Source organism: Anoplolepis gracilipes, chromosome 2 (assembly GCF_047496725.1).
Source record: "Anoplolepis gracilipes chromosome 2, ASM4749672v1, whole genome shotgun sequence".
In the NCBI taxonomy this organism is placed as follows: domain Eukaryota; kingdom Metazoa; phylum Arthropoda; class Insecta; order Hymenoptera; family Formicidae; genus Anoplolepis; species Anoplolepis gracilipes.
In genome coordinates, this window is record NC_132971.1 from 17458568 (window position 1) to 17476447 (window position 17880).

At 28.7% G+C, this 17880-nt stretch overlaps 1 long non-coding RNA gene across 1 annotated transcript; it reads right to left on the minus strand.

Moving 5' to 3' along the window:
- Positions 1-10705: 10705 nt before the first annotated feature.
- LOC140676408 (uncharacterized) lies at positions 10706-12742 on the minus strand. Its single transcript, XR_012048558.1, has 2 exons — positions 12294-12742; positions 10706-11602 (listed from the first exon to the last, which is right to left on the minus strand). It is a non-coding gene; the product is annotated as an uncharacterized lncRNA (long non-coding RNA).
- Between the last annotated feature and the right edge of the window lie 5138 nt (positions 12743-17880).

Below are 17880 nucleotides of genomic sequence, written 5' to 3' on the forward strand. Positions count from 1 at the left end.
TAGAAAAACAATTCTAAAGACGTAATGTCAATTTATAGAACTGCTATTCAATTTTGAAGAGTTGGCGTAAATATGAAAAATGATATGAGATTCCTTTACTAGTTGAAAAATACTTTCTTGATTTTATTCTATTTTTACTGACAATGAGATTAAATTCTACTAGAGTTTACCTTTAAAATCACCATTTTCGACCTTTTGGTAAATATTAGAAAAATTAATAAAGTGATCCACCAAGTAAATATTCTTATAATTTGGAATCATTATTTAGGAGCTCAATATCTGTAATGTTTCAAGCATAACTAAATTTATAACTAATTAACTGCAATATTATCATCACGATACGCATGCAAAAAATTTGTCAGCTGAGTTTTTATTTTCTCGTTGATGCAATTCAAGTTGCGCGTTATCAACCGCATCCATTCTTTTTCCTGATCACTCTAGGCGATGTGATGAACACTTCCGAGAAAGTTATTCGATCCTTTCATGATTTTGCTCGTAAACAAAAAAAAAATATAGTCCGCAGGAATAAGATAGAATCCTTGTTTATTCTACTTTTGTAGCAGAATTACTTTGCATATCCTGAAGTAATCAGAATATTTTTAACTAACTCTATCTGGTTATTTCGAGAATTATAACAAAAAAAAAGATAAATTTAACAATAAAAATATCGAAAGAAATATATACAATTTGTTGAATTATTACGTACAGAAGATTTTATAAAAGCATTTTAGCGATTTAATTGTTACAGACTTCATATTTTTTAAGAATTTCTTTAACAAATAAATCGTATTGTCTTTTTTTCTTTCACATATATATTTCTTATTGTTAGTTATGTCGTTCTTCTCAATTTTCGACAATGTTATTGGCCTCGACCTATGTACGTTGATATTTCTTATTGGCTTTTACGGTCAGTTACTTTTTCACCTTGTCGGGATATTGGACGATGATGCTATTTATTCTGGTTAACTTATTCTGTTTGCTCCTTTTCTCGTTTCGCTTGAGCTCCTTTAATAGACTTGTTTCGTAGATTCGCGTCATCAACTTCCTGTCGGGCTTGTACACGCTCTTCAGATCCGTTTCTCTGTCCTCGATGATGAAACGTCACGGGAAAAGTTATCTGATCTCTTCGAGACTCCCTTGTTGTAAACTAACGATTCGCAAAATGTGTGCCGGTAAAAATAAATATTTCCCTGAGAAAGCAGTTTTCTTGCAAGGGAACGACGCTTTTGCGTCGTTTATCATTTGCCTTTATCTTGTAATGGATGCTTTTATTACTGCTATAATTTACCTCGAACGATTTGAACTACATATATATTTCATGAATCTATCTACACATTTGGTATTTTTCTGTATTGTTCTCCGATTAGGAAGATTAGGAAGATTCAGTAAAATAAATATAAACTCAGTGATAAATAAAAAATTGATCAATGTCTGTATATTTAAACTTCAAATATAATAATATACATAATATAATATGTAAATATACAATTTAGTTGTTCTACATTTTTAACGGAATTCTTTAATAGTTTTTGATTAATAAAATTTAAAATAAAACTTGTAAAGATAACACGTGTATTCTGCGGAATTATTCGCTATTTCTGAATAACGTCTTCGTATATATTCGCGTTGCAATATGACTACGATAGCCGAGAAAGCTGTAACAACGTGGATCTTCTTTAATCAACGCGTAATTGTAGCATAATTTTGGAGTCGAGAAACTCACGGATGTAGTCCATTGCAGAAGGATTCATAAATCAACCGTCCAGAGAGTTCTTAATGTAGAAATTTATGGAACAACAGAGAGGAAAATACGTTATATGCTCTTACGCTATTGCTAACGTATTACGCTCAAGGAATTGTTGACATCAAAACTTAATTATCATATGAGTAAAGATCTTATTAGACTACAAGAATGGGACATTTAATGAAATAATACGCGTACTCTTATAATTTTTTTTAATTGCTATGCTCTACTTCTTAATTTTTTCGAGGAAAGAAAAAGTTTTTCAAGACTAGTTCCTTTATTGATTTTCGAAACCGTGTGACTATTGCGTAAACAGTTTCTATTGCATTAGAAACTGCTCACTGCGTTCGTGCGAAAAACAAAGTCGCAAAGTTTGACCGGTCTTTTTTTGCACATTCGTACTCACACTAACTTCCATACGTCTAACTTTCTATGACACTGGTCTCGAAAAAGTTCTAGAGTCTTTTAAAGATTATACGGATTGAACAGATCGCTCATGAAATATGGTATTCTACAGGTGTCAATATACATACATATATCTCAAAAGTGAGTGACGATAATTTCCGCCTTCTTTTATATTTTCATCTACACAATATGAATTTTTATATTTTTCCGTTATTTATTCTCTTATTTAACTGTCTTCGATATACGTAATTCACTACAAAAAATGCTATTTATTTAAATATACAAAGTATATCGTCTATATTTCTGAATAAAACTTTTATGAGAAAAATTTACTTTCAAGTTATATACGGCTCAAGCTCATAACAGTAAATCATTTCTTTATGAATCATAAATTAGCATATAATAAACAGATTAGAATAAACATGTTGAGACGTAGAGGAATATATTTTTGAGTATCGCGTAATCTCGATTGGACTCTTAAAGAAATTTCTGACCTTAAGCCAAATTCAATTTTCGAAATAGAGATAACCAGTAGGTTTGTCAAGATAACGGTCGATTTTCCTTCGTTTTACTATACCGCAATTTGTCACAGAATGCACGCATAGTCGCTGCTTTAGCAAGGTAATAACGTAATTTTTCACTGGTCAGCATGACACTTGGCCTGGCGTATATTTTCGCTCACGATCCACATTATCTGAGTGATTGCACAATTTTTTTTCTCTTTTTTTCTTATCTTCTTTTTTCTCTTTTTTTCCTTTCTTGTGAATAATACAGATTTCGAATAAACGCACACGTTTGTATCAAGGACAATCGGATTTTTGCGTTAAATATCTCAATACTTAAACGTTACATTTATCATATATATCATTTATAAGATATAATAAATTTATATAAACTAATATACAATATTAATATAAGATACAATAAACTTTTATGAACAGAAAAGTCTATAAGTGACTAAAGAGCGTAAAACTATATTTTACAAGTTGCGAAATAAAAAACTATGAAACGGAATGCGCAGTTATTGCGTATATGTAAATAATGTTTTAAAAAACAAGTATTTATATATGTTCTCTGAAAACAGTAATAACTTTTTAAAAGTTTAAAAAAAAAAGATAAAATTAAAAGGTATACGTAAAAGATATAAAAAATTCAAATTTGTATGCAACAAGGACAAGGTATAACAGAGTATAAACAGAATATTAAAAAAATAAGAGAACTGTAAAGCTAGCGCCAGACTATGCGCATATTTGCGATTCGCGATTCGTGAACAGTATAAAGAAATCTGATTGCTCGAATTTGATGAATCTTCCATTCATGGATTATAAACGAATCGCGAATACGCGCATAGTTTGATGCCAGCATATAAAATATAACAAAAAGTTATTAAAATAAAATATTATATAACAAGCTTAAGATCTTAAATGAATATAATCATATATATTATCATATACTATATATATATATATATATATATATATATTTTTTACATTGAGACACTGTAGTATTTCTTGCTGGGATTTTCATATTTTTAAAGTTTTATAATTTTCTAGATATATAAAATTTCTCTTTCTTTTTTTCTGTCTCGTATCAATGTTTGAAGTGTCCTGCTGTTTAGAAACTCCAGTTTGATAATCTGTGAAATATGTATGTTTCTTATCGGTATTGTGATAAAATTGAGTTTTTTACTGTAAAGTTTTGTTAGTTGCTTTAGTTAGTTTAACGGTGTGTATGTGTGTTAAAGACTACAAATAACATTTAATATTTTATATTTTTGTTTCTATTTAAACAAACAATTACTTCTTATCTATTTATCACATTGTTCTTTATTAAAAATAGACATGTCAATATATGTTGGAAGAACGAACAAAGCACCACAAACATTATAAATACTAAATAAACAATTATGTCTATTTATCGTTATATTATTGGTGATTGCAACAAACGCTGCTTTAAGATAATATATCTACAAAGTACAAAGTTAGGGAGATTATTAATAAGAAGTGAGTTAACGACACTTAATGAGAATGTTAATTATAAAAAATTGAATATGATCTAAAAGTTACCAGAAAAAGACGCTCATCTCACTATTTTTCACAATATAAATTTTATGAGAAATTCTTTTTTTCATCGTATTTCTAGAACTTTTACTTTTCAATTGTAAACAAAGTGACATTAGTAAATTTTCCGTAGTGCGTCAAAAATTGTATCCAATAGAAATTTTACTTTTAGTCGTATCAAACGGAATGAATTCGTTGAAATTTCATTACGACAATCAAGCGATGTTCGAAATTCGTTGCGGATCAATCGGATGCTGCTCGCCGCATTCGGATTGGCAGTTTTCCCCCGGGAAAAAGAGCACGCGCCGGTGATGCATCGACTTTCAAGGAAAGCTCTCCTATTTCGCTTCCGGTCTGCGTGAAAAGGCTAAGGGATGTCGCACTTAATAAACTGCGAGTTAGAGTAGCGAGCGCTACAAGGAGCGCCATCGAGGAGAGGGTGGCCAATAACTTCCGGACGGTCGTTTATTTGCGTTCGTTTTCTACCACCGAGAGAGAAACAGCACAGCACCGACACGTCGATCTTTCTCTTGCTTCTTTTTCTCTCCCTCTTTTGCGCGCGGGTGCTTTGAGTTTTCGCAATGTAATCTATGGGGCGTGGCGAAATAGTTTTCGATTTCTCGGCCTTAGAACGACGGAATTTACGACACCCGACGTTTTAACTTCCAGTTCCTTCCCGCTGACGCCCGGCCCACATCGTCCACCTCTATCCACTCGGGTGCGGGGGGTGTCCTAGCTTATCCCTGGCGAAGAAAAAGGGAACACCGAAGCGCGCGTGTGTACACGTATATCCGTGTGCGGCGGAGCTAAGCCGCCAACGTCTGCCATAATTTCAAATTGTATCGAAGCGATTTAACCGATCTACGATCCTCGTAATTCTAGGATAACGTACTGCGCATTCATGCGCTCTTATTGCTTTTCTTATGTTGCCTGACATCTTGTACATCCGCGTCCTTTTTTTGCATAATAATCTCCCTAATCAGCTATAATGCAATAAGCCAAGATTGTTTTATTTTCCGTGATCAATAGTTGTATGATAAATATATTTCAAAAGGAAATTGGAAATATTTATTTCTAATTATATAGACGATTGCAAAAGTTTCGTTACTTTGTTAGAAAATTGATTAATTATTCGATACAAAATTGATGTCCTTTAATAAGTTTGTACGAAAAATTATCATTTATTATATTTAATAATTTGATTTTTTATAATATTTAATTTTACGTATAACATCCGTAATATATTTGTTACTCGGCTTGATTAAAATATTATAGTAAGGGAAAAAAATTTCTTTATTCTTTCAACAAACTGGATGCTAACAAATTAGATTTATATCTTATAATTTCCGTTGTAGTAAACTTTATTTAACGTTGACTGAGAAGAAAGGTTTCGTGATCTGTTTATACAGGGTGTATGTCCTTTATGTAGACGGATTCTCTGATCCATTTGGAGACAATTTTCCCTCAACAAAAATGTCGAAAGAGGTCATCATTTTTGTAAACTTTTAATTTTTGTCATATATCTATAACTAAGCCTTAAATTAAAATTTTATTAAAGTAAATTCCATCTGAAATTAACTGAAGAATGTAACGTATATTAATCTTGTAATTCTATAAAGTTTAATTTAGTGAAAAACCTCTCTTTTTTAATCGCTTACAACTTAAAAATTATTGATGCTTCAATATTTTCGCTCAGGAAAAATCGTCTGAGAATTTGGCTAGAGAATTTGTTTATATAGAATATCTGATAATTACGATACATATCCTGTATACTTGATGGCAGGCTATTAATTTAATTCTCAGTATTGTATAATTATGTAATTGTATAATTATAAGTATAAATAAAAATTTACTTAAAAATTTAAAAAATTAAAAATTTACTCTTTGAAATATGTGTGTTTATTTTTAAAAATACTTATATAATATTAAAACGTAACATATACATAAATTAACATATATAATAGGATTTTGGAATCCAGATATTTCATAATATGATAACGCGTTTGTATATGCTAATAATTTTAAAAAATTTTTAAATTGAAAATATTTATTCGTGGACGTTAAATCAAACAATATAACGATACAATATAATAATACAAATAAAGTACTAAAATAGTTTTGTTTAAAAGCAGTCAAACGAAAACTTTAGTTGGTTTCGTTAGATTTGGAATATAGGTAGATAGGTCATAGTTTGTGTAATTCTGATCTTTTGAAAAGTATAGACAATTTTTCTTGTTCATACTCGCGGAATTCTATTCCTCATAAGTCATGTATATTGTAGATGACACATATGTCCATATGAAACGGATTGCATTCGATTTCGAAGTTAACAGCAAAAATAACTTTGAACTTTAAAAAATATTTTTTAGAGACAGTAAATACATAGGTCACATAGGTTTCACAATTTTCGAAAATAAAAAATAATCAAGATTGGCCGTAAATCAATCTATTTCTGTTTTAAAAAAAAATTACAAAAAATTTAAATTTATATATTTATGTTTAAATTTTTTTATAAAAAATAAGTTCAACCACTGACTAGTACATTCTCAGCTCTTAAATTAATAAGATTATCGTATATACTTATATGTAAACTGTTAATATACTAATAGACACAGTATAATAATTTATAGTATAAAACATTAAAAATTAAATTTATTTAATTTTTCAAGAACTATATATTTATTGTTAGGTTCTATTTTTACAGTAAATAATAATAAATAACTAGTATTAAAATAATACTAGATAATTAATAAAAATACAATAAATTTATATTCTTGTGTAATATCATAAATCACAATATTTCTCAAAATTAAAAAATAATAAATTGTGTGTATAAAATTATAATTAGGTTCTCCTATTGTCAAAATAATAGAAAGCAATATAATGGGTTAAGGAGCACGTATATATTTTAAACATTATATATTTTTGACATTGCGTATGGCTGTAAAACACTGAAGATGTCTAAAATCAGTATGCCGAAATGTATATTTTTATTTATATATTTAATGTATTGATACATATGAATTTAGCACGGATACTGAACGTATCACTTTTTAACCCATTATTTGCTTTTTATTATTTTCACAATATTTCTGTTTTAGAAAGCTTTTCAATATATATTATAATTATTTCAATAAAGTTATTTGTTATTTAACAATTCTATTTCAAATAGATTAGTGTCAAATACATAAAAATATTATTGAACACCAAACATGTATTTATTCCATTGTTACACTCATTTGTAAAAGCGATTGACAAAACTTTTAATTAAAGCGAAAAAAAACATAATTGGTCCACTTTTTAATTAAATGTTTGCAAAACAAGACTATGATAATTAATATATAATTAAGCTTGTGTATTATAGAGATAATTTTTGCTTTTTAAGAATTTTAACGAAATTTAATTCACGTTTATTATTTTTTTGAATAGCTTTTAAAGTATTTTTAAATAAATGATAATACAAGTATCAGGTCATATGTATATTAAAATGCTACAGTATAACTATATACATACTATATTAATGTAACTTTACTGCAAGAGAAAAACAAGAAATAATATAAAGCATATCCAACATGCATAAATGGATATACATAACAGCGTGTTATTAGATATATTTTAATGTCTGTGTGTGTAATTAGTTTTTATTGAAACATAATAAATTTATAATAAGAAATTTCAATATAATTATCTCATTATTTTTTGTAATTATATTTTATTCAAGAATATAAATTACATATTTTCTGTAAACAAGTTAAATCTAAATTAATTGATAAATTATAATTGTATTTTTATTTATTTATGCTTGCAAATTGAATTTTCTTCTTCAAAATTCCAAATACCTTGTTATATGAATATATAACTACAGGTAAAATTATTGCCATAGAGATCGAACGATCATTAAATATCGAAAAATAAAGTTTCGTTATTCGAATGTGTTCATGCGTAAACGTAAAACAGAGAGAAATACAACACAGGAAATAATTTCTGCTATTTCTATCATATTTATTGCATCATTTCTGTTTTTATATTCTTCGCTTTGCTTTCTTTCGAAATTAAGTTGCAATATTCTTATATCTTGATTGTAATCTACGACTTATTGGCACTAAAGATAATAAAGAAATATAAATGGAACGGTGAAATTATTGCACATTGCTTGCGACAATAAGAACGTCCGCTTATTTAAGATAGAATCGTTTGTAAACGAATGCTGAAACAGAATAGACGATACTTATATTTATAAACAATCAAAATTCAATATAACGTGTAAAGTCCGTAAGCTTTTATCGGAGATAATTGTAAATAAAATATATTTCACCTCATTTATTTAAAAATATTATTGTATTAATGAGAATATACATATACATATGCTTTATGTGTGAATTGAGTTTATATTACTTTTATTATAATTGATGCATTACATACATAATTTAAATAAATGAAACTTTAATGTCATTATAAAGATATGCAAATATACTTAAGAGTATATTTGAACGATTATCATAATTTACAAAATCAATTCAATACAAATAAAGACAGATTCATACCAGAAAAGGTATAAATAAAATTATATCAGTAAAATGTCGAATATATGGATAAAAAAATTTCATATATTTAATCAGTAAATTGTTTAGGTATATATTATATGTACATTTAAAGGAAAATCGATGTTCAATTCATAAGATTACTTTAAGTATTAATTACATGCGCAAAACACGCGAATAAATCAGTTCTTCTATTTTCATTCAAGGTTTAAGATCAATAAAAAATTTGCTGATGGTGGGTTTTTATATCTTTAGCATTTGGAGTTTTAGCATCTTAGCAGCTGCATCATTGTTATCTGTTGAATTGCTTGGTAATCTATACTTACATAAATACATTAAAAAGTAGATTAAAAAGTTAATGTTTTTATTATACACATTACATATGTATATATACATATCCGAAAATCAAATCTTTAAATTCAAAGATTATTAAAATTATAAAAAAAGTTTTGTGCTATTATTATAAAACGTATAAATTTTTAGAATTTAAATTTTTAAATTACAGATTAAGTATTAATGAAACAAAAATGTGAGAATTATCATATCTTAATAATTAATTTTGGGTAAATAACGCTGACTCAAATATTTATAGCGTTTAAAAAACAGTATAAGTGTAACAATTTAATAAAAATATTTATAATAAGTATAATAAACAAATAATAAATACTTTCTATCTTTTGTGTTATTTTATGTGCGATTTATTATATGAAAATATATAATAATTCAGTAAAATTAAAATAATAAAATTCATAGAAATTACCATAAAAATTTATTAATTCTGTACTCTTTAGTTTCTTCAGTTTCTTAATTTAATGGGTTGTTTTGATCATGCAGCATAATCCATTTGAACAGCCATATCCTTCAATCCTATAATATTATTACAATCATTATAGTCAGCTACGGTCAGTTTTCCATATGCTTTTCATTTATGTTGTCAAATTATGTGGTTCTTTAAAATATTTGTCTTTTTTTTAATGTGAAAAATACCGTCACAATAATTGCACATTGCTTTATTAGTTCGAAATATATAATAATCATATATCCAGTTGCATTCTTTCGTCGATATTATATTCGTTTTATATCATAGAACATTATTAAATACAAAACAAAAACTAATTTATCCAAAAAAAACTGATAAGAGATCACGAAAAACGAGTTTTCTCCTGGAATGTAAATATTGATGCATGGTATAAATCTACCTCATATCGTTATAATTCTATTTACAAAATAACTTTATAAGAAAGAGTAAACAAAACAACAAGTCTATACATCTGTCTAGAAAACAGTTATTGCTTCAATGTACACGTTCTTGTTTAAATTTGTCTTTCTACAAAAATTTAAAAATAGTCTAATTTTTTTTAAACATAGGGTGTGCTCAGACTTTTGTCAAACACTCTATATATATATTATAGCATTAAAATTGTTGTATTTAATAATGCATAATAAGATAGTTTAGTAATGTATTATACATTTTATTAAAGTATATATATATATATATATATATATATATCTTTTTTAAAATGCTTAGATGTCACTCATAAATACATAACCAGAAGATATATATATATATTCAGATAAATATGGAGCACACCATTTTACTGTTTAATAGCATAAAAAATTTTTCATTCAATAAAATCATTGTCTTAAAAAAATAAAATATTCTTCTTAGTAATAAATTAAAATTATGTTAGGACATAATAGAAAATTATATTTATATCAGCATATAATAATAATGTTCTAAAACTTTTATCTTCGTCTATATTTTAGGATAAAATTTATATTAGATATAATTTTAAATAATTCTCTTTATATACGTCTCTACATGATAATAAATGATATCTTTATATGTCCAGATAATTTCCTTATTTATTTTAAACTAAAAATTTATTTTGTTATTTAATTATTACTTAAAACGTTTGTTATTAAAAAGTAAAACGACATACCATAGAAGAAAGTAATATGTAAAAAAAATATTTATTTATTTTTACTTATTGCATACACATACACGAATATGAATATCTTTTACAAACTTGTTGTATTTTATTATCTTTAGAATGCATTTTTGCGATACTTATGTAATAAATCGTTGCTATAAGACTCAGAAAAACGTAGTAGTTGACACGAAAAGTCGTTCTAGTACTTTCGCTTTAATAGGCTGACTGGAGATGAATATAATTGGAGTTTCGAGATTAGCAGGGATTAGAGAGTTTTCAGATAACAAATCTTAGGATGATGAAAACGTCGGTGATGCTGACGATGACATCAGTAGTAGAAATAAAAATCCACCTTCCTAGATGCCCTGTAGAAACGACTGGTAGGATAACGTTTGGCAGTGCGCCCGTGTTTGTTGACTTGAAATTTAGCGGCCAGCGATTGTTTTGGCTATGTGCCATTATCTGTTACGCGCGAGTCGATTCGCGCGAATATGAAAAAAAGGAAAGAAGAGAGAGAGAGAGAGAGAGAGAGAGAGAGAGAGAGAGAGAGAGGGGGGAGGGGAGAGAGAAAGGGAAGAGAAAGGACGAGGTAGAGAATCCTTCATGTCTTTCTAGAACAGGAAGAATGTTAAATCACATTACCATCCGACATAGCGACATTATTCATTTGCATTATTATTTCTCGCTTGACAGACTCCGAGATCTCCCTTCGTCAATGATGCACAACCCTCTGCAGTTTGCGGCATTTTCGCTCTTATTCAAATCCCTCGTACAAAATGCCCTTTCTTAAATTTTCGTAATAATGATAAAAAGAGCATGTAATCATTTCTGCGTTCACGTCTTGACCATCAAAATATCTCAAGTTTCTGTCGAGCTTCCTTAGGCGCTCTAATCTTTTAACTTTTCTGGTATCTCTTTCTAAAAGTAAAGTTAAAAAGAGAATCAAGTAATGAATTGAATGCGAGTGATAAAAATTGGATATTAGTAAGGTAAAGTGGGGAGTTATGAGACGGGTTTTGTTTTTGAGGCACAACTATCATAAAAATCGATAGTTTGCAACTCTTTAAAGTAGGATATGTAGTAGACCTAAAAATACAACTATTGTCTGTAGCAGTTCGTTGAAATTCATAGCGGCTGTAAAAATTTATATGGCCCGCAAAAAAGGAGTGACTTGTGAATTTTCAAAAATGGTGGGGAGTTGTGAGACATGACAAAAAATGGGAGAAAATGTATACGTATTTTTATGATTAATCTTTATTTAAGTTGTGAAAAATGAAAATTGAGATAGTTTTGAAGAAAAAAAATGTTGAAAAAAAACAAAGCCGAGTTACTACAAAAATCATGGAAAAATTCGAAAAAATCATAAAAATGGCTAAAAAAAACTCACAATGAATTTGGATGAAATATTCAAATTATGCATAAATAATTTGAAGTACGCATGAAAGATGCAAACTCAAGTTGAGAAATGTCAACAACTGTGTGTCTCACAACTCCTCACTTTGGACATTTTCAAAATGGTCGTATCGCCATCGACACACCGAATGTTCATCCAAAATAGCTTTTGTGTGTGAAAAGGCAATCGCCCAATGATAATTTTGCACGTACTTACCTTTGCAATCTGCTTCAAAACGTGAGTTAAAATACCGCAAACACAAATAGTCGAAAAAACTTTCAAGAATATTTTTGATATCACAATATAGAGAGACGCTTAGAATGCGTGTTTACGCGACGAGTGCTAATGGAAAAGTGAGTTTATGTCAAGAGAAACATTTAACACTTCTTTGAACATTTCTAACTTTCTCAGTATGGCGGAGATTGACGTGTCTCACAACTCCCCACTTTCCTCTATATTTCATCTTTATTTGAGAATAAAGATCTGGAACATTCTGACATTTAAAGGAACCTTAATTACTGGTTGGAGGTTGCACGTCGCTGCTTTATATTCATCTCCATTTCTCTCCTATCGTCTTGCACTTCGTATCGACAATCTTAGGGTACTCACGTTCTCGAACTTAACACATTGCGACAAGGATAAATTCGCGGCTCGAAAGCGTTCTGGCTTCGTCTGCAATTTTTCTCGAATATTTGTTACGCCATCTGTGGTACCACGCGTAGATCAGACATCTTCTACCATCGGCGAAGATTTTAAAGCAAGAGAAAAAGAAGTTTTCGCAGCGGTAAAATAATTACAAGCAGTTTGTTATAAAGCTGGTTAAGTTAGGTTTTTTATCGATTAACAATAATCTTGCAAAAAATCATAAGATCGAATAGTTCGCGATCTATCGTAAATTTTGCATTTGCAAATTAAAGATTGTTAAAACATAAATACGATATCAAATTTCCCTCTTTTAAGATAATTATGAAGATGTAAATAGAGAGTTTCATTTTTTAAAACATGTGATTTTATACGCTTCATTCTATGTATAAATACATTTTTATGATGATCATTATGATCCCCTTTCTATTTTATAATCTAAGGGTAAGTTTATCAGGCCTTCCGGAATAGATATAGGTTTTCTCCACGTTTGAGCAACATATTGCACAATGTATGCACCGTGTGTAGCGCTATAATGTTCACCTGTCAATGCAATATACCATAGTCGTGCATGATTGTCACACGCTTCCGATCGCACGTTTCAACCGCGATGGCAATGTAAATATTAAAGATAGCGCGGCGCAAGGCGCGCCGCCGTCTGTCAAGATTAGACACCACCCTCGGCGAGCTGAATATAATGCTGCAAAAAGCGGGGGACCGGCGCGTGGAAAAAAGGGCGAAGAGCAGATCCTACAAATTACTTCTCGCGTCGAGATCCTCTGCGACGGGGTGGGGTGGTAAGCGAGCTTGTTCGTTTGATTTCATCCCTGCCTGTTCCGTGGGAAGCGTATTTTTTGTCTACCGCTCGTTGATCTCCCTTTCGGTGTAGCACGTCGCCCTCGACACTTCGGGGTTACGACAAAAGAGTTTCCGTTTGACGAGTCGCGACGGGCGTTTCCCTCTTTTCAAGGACTTCCTTTCTTGGCGATCTTTGTCGTCATCTGCGACATGCTCGTGTAGTTTACTAGTTTTACTAATAATTTTATATCCAATGTTGCGAATGTTTGTAAGAAACAATTATAAAGAATTATTTAAAAGAGACAATCTGTCTTAAATTTATATACAAAATTTATAAATTTAAAATTTATAAACAAAATATAAACTCAGATAAAATCAATAAATTACATATCTTAACATGATATTCTGGTAAACTTTAAATTTGTAATTTCTTGTGTCTCTTATTAGTTGCAGTTACAAGTTAAAGAAATCAAATATTGAAGTTAGGATCAGAAATTAAAGTTAATCGAGAATGATGAAATCGACTTATAAAATATTAAAGACAAGAGAAGATGTCAGATAGAAAAGCATTACATTTATAAAATACATTAAAACTGTTAAACGAATACAGTACATTTATAACATTTGTCTTTAATATCTTTTACAAAAACACTTTTATATTATAGCTTTAAATGTAGAACAGTGCAAGCAAGTTAAATTTTTTATGAGAAAGATCTCACAAAAGAGTAAATATATCTCGATAAATATTTGTTTTTCTGTTCAAAATAATATACGAAAAATGTTTTCCGTTAAAAAACAGATTGTTACGCAAATTATGATGCTCAATGTCGATGCATACAAATGAAAAACCCTTCTACTATATTTCAAACTTTGTGCAGCGTTGATGCACGCGTCAAGGCGAAAGTTATATCGAGGAAAATGTCGCTATCGGTTTTGCCCGGAATGACTTGGAAAGCTCTCTCTCAGCGGATTTGAAAATCGTCTTCGGATTGCGGCGTGAAATCTATTACTGTCCTCATGAGGTGGCGTCGCGTACATCATATTCCTTTGAATTTCCATAAGTGCGGACACTTCTCAACGCCGCAGCTCTTCGGACGAGATGCAAATGGCTGGGTACGTAAATGCAAATCTGCAAGTGCATGGCACGGACACAACGAGGAAGATAGCTAGCGTTCCGCTCGTTCGTTGTAGATCCTGCTACGCTGTTACGATAGTTCGCTGTCATTCTACGAATGACTAATTCGTCAAACTCTCGTTGTATTCGTGCATACCGCAACTAACAATAACAAGTTCGTTTTAATGAAGCCGAGAATAAAAATTGTACTTAAAATCGTCCCTAAATATGAGAACTTCTGTTATATAATAAATTCGATATTAATAAATTCGGTATAAAAAGAGATAAAATTCAATTCTATTTCAAGAGATAGTTTGAAAACAGACTTTCTCTATACGTACTTATACATGTATATACTCTGGAGAAATATTTATATAAAAATATTAAGTATTAGACATTATTGATCATTTTAATGAATTATACATTATTTTTATATTGTTCCACAAACTGTTTGCCCAGTCTCTTTTTACAAAAAAGTAAAATTCATAAGTCAAAGTATAAAAATTTTATACGTATATAATAATCTACAACATGTACATTAATATCACAATTTTCTGTTGTATGTGCGCGCTTTTATAGTTTAATTTTTTAAATTACTAATTATTTTACAAACTTATATTAGTAGAATTTTAATATTCTAAAATCTTGTAAAATAATTGAATTTTTTTAAATTATTTAAAACGTATTCACGAAACGCACGTTGCATTGTTATGGATTTTTTTAACCGAAAGTGGATACGAAATTATTATTCAAATAAAAAATGGAATTTTAAGCGCCGCTTCAGCAAGATCAGAACTCGCGGAGTTCGCCTCAACTTGTAAGTCATTGCCAACAACGTCAGGCATACGAAACTACGAAAGCGGTTATATATGAGCGATGTGCCGAACCACGTTGGATCTAATCCAGCGTGCATGCTGAGGCATACATCAGTGACTGCTAATGTACCGGCGTATGCACATGCCTGCAATATGGGAACTCGTGCACGTATGCATGCGGTAATTCCTATAGCTCCACTTTGGAGGTATCCACGGCTTGTAAACGCATGGAACGATCAGTCGTTATCAGGGCACTCGTGAATCTCGCGTTGTCCGCGATAATCGAATGTTAAGGGGATCGACCTCCTGCACTCAAACATTTTCTGTTTTGCAATTTTTCTCTTTTTATAATTATATATATTATTCATAATGTATATTAAATAATATAGTGTTTTTTTTAATTAATGTAGTTAATTATTTGAAAATTAAGGGGTATTAAAAATATTTCTCGGACAAAAGTTATTTGGCTTGAAAAGGGAAAAAGATAGGAATATTATCTTGAATTATGTGCCAAAATCAAACTAATATCTTTATCTTCCTTCTCCTCTCTTTATATAAAGATCAACCCAGATTTTTAAAATCGAATTATCCTAAGTTTTCGATTCCTTACAATATTCTATGTAAAAAGTTATAAGAGTATAATGGTCAAAAATGAAATATAATTGAATAGTTTATGTTTATGAAATATTATATTTTAATTTGACATAATTTTACATAAATTATGAAATATTTCGAAAAATATTTATTTCTCAATTATATTACCTTAATACTTTTATGCACAGAATATAATTTAATTGGTATAAAAAAACACATAGGTCTCCAAAAAAATATGTAGAATTCCATTCAAAAAACTATTATATAACTTTGATAAGTATACTTAAGGTCAAATCTCTATCTTTTTTTCCTTTCGAAACAACTTTTATTCAAAACATTATTTTCTAAAACTCCTTGAAAAACTTTCAAATATTCGATTACATTAATTAAAATAAAACACTCTATGTGTATATATATATATATTTTTTTTTTTTTGCTAAGATATAAAATAAAAATGCAAATTTCAGAAAAAATTTTTTTTAAAACTATTTCCAAAATAGTTAAAAAATCAGCATTATATATTCTTTCTCTAATATGATTCTATACATTAATATCATTTCTTCCATAATATTCGATTTTTATTTGATTATTTAATTCATTAATTAATTAAATTTAATAATAATTAATAATAGTTTATCTATTTTCAGATAATTTAAATTTAAATTTTCTATTTTTCTCATCTGTCAATACCAGTACTGGTTGAAATAATTTAATTTCTAAATGTGCGGTGCAACTTGGTTTAATCGATCGTCTGGCATAGCGAAGCCTTTTGCACTGAATCCGGAAACGGGTTTTACGTGTTTCCTTGACAACAGTTTAACGATGCTACGGTATCGACAGATGAACGGAAACATCTGGCATTATGTAGTATATAAGAAGTCGTACTGTTTGCACGCTGTAATAATGGAATTTCATGTCGTTTGCGTATGCTAGAAAGACATGAAAATACGCAGTATTATGGAGAAAATTATCGTTGCATTTGCGCTTGGAATATTTACTACCTTTGCTTTTCTGTAAATCGTCTCAGAAAGATATCCTTTTTACTATCTTATGAAATTGAGGTGATTCTTGATATTACTTATATTCCACGTTATATCACACGAGTTTGTGATTTATATATATATATAGGTAATTAATATTTTTTTTATTAATTTTATTTTTATCTACTTTTTTATTTATTAATATTTCTTTAAATATATTTTATATTTTTTTTTGGACTTTTTTTATTCGTCTAAACTGAATACATTCAAATCCAATAGGAATAGGCCTAATAGTGATTTAAAATACTGTGCCATATTATTAGATTATTAATTACTAGAATGATGCGAAAATTTGTAAAGTTTCAAGATTTATTCTTTTCAATAAATCAAAAAAAAAAAAAATATCTTTCTTAAGTCATTTATATTTAAATAAATAAATTATAGAACAGATTATTAAAATTATTGTTTATATAGAAATATAAACAATGTCATTATTGACAAAAAAATTAATAGTAATTTATCAATTAATTTCACTATTGACAGAATTAGAAAAATATTTAGTTTGAAGGGCTTTTGAAAAAACAGCAATTTATTAACAATAATAAAATAGAGATAAAGATGTTGGCAAAGATATTTTAATAAAAAACAATAATTAGTTTTAATAAGAATTTTTTTTTGTATTATCTTTTTTTTATATCTAACAATAATTAATAATTATTTATTATTATTTTAGCAACAATTTTACAATTTATAAAGAGATGTATTAATTTCTTCTTTTATTCTATCTCATATTAATAAAACAATTATATTAATACATAAATATAAAATGTATTAGATTGATGTTCTAGATAGATTTTTAC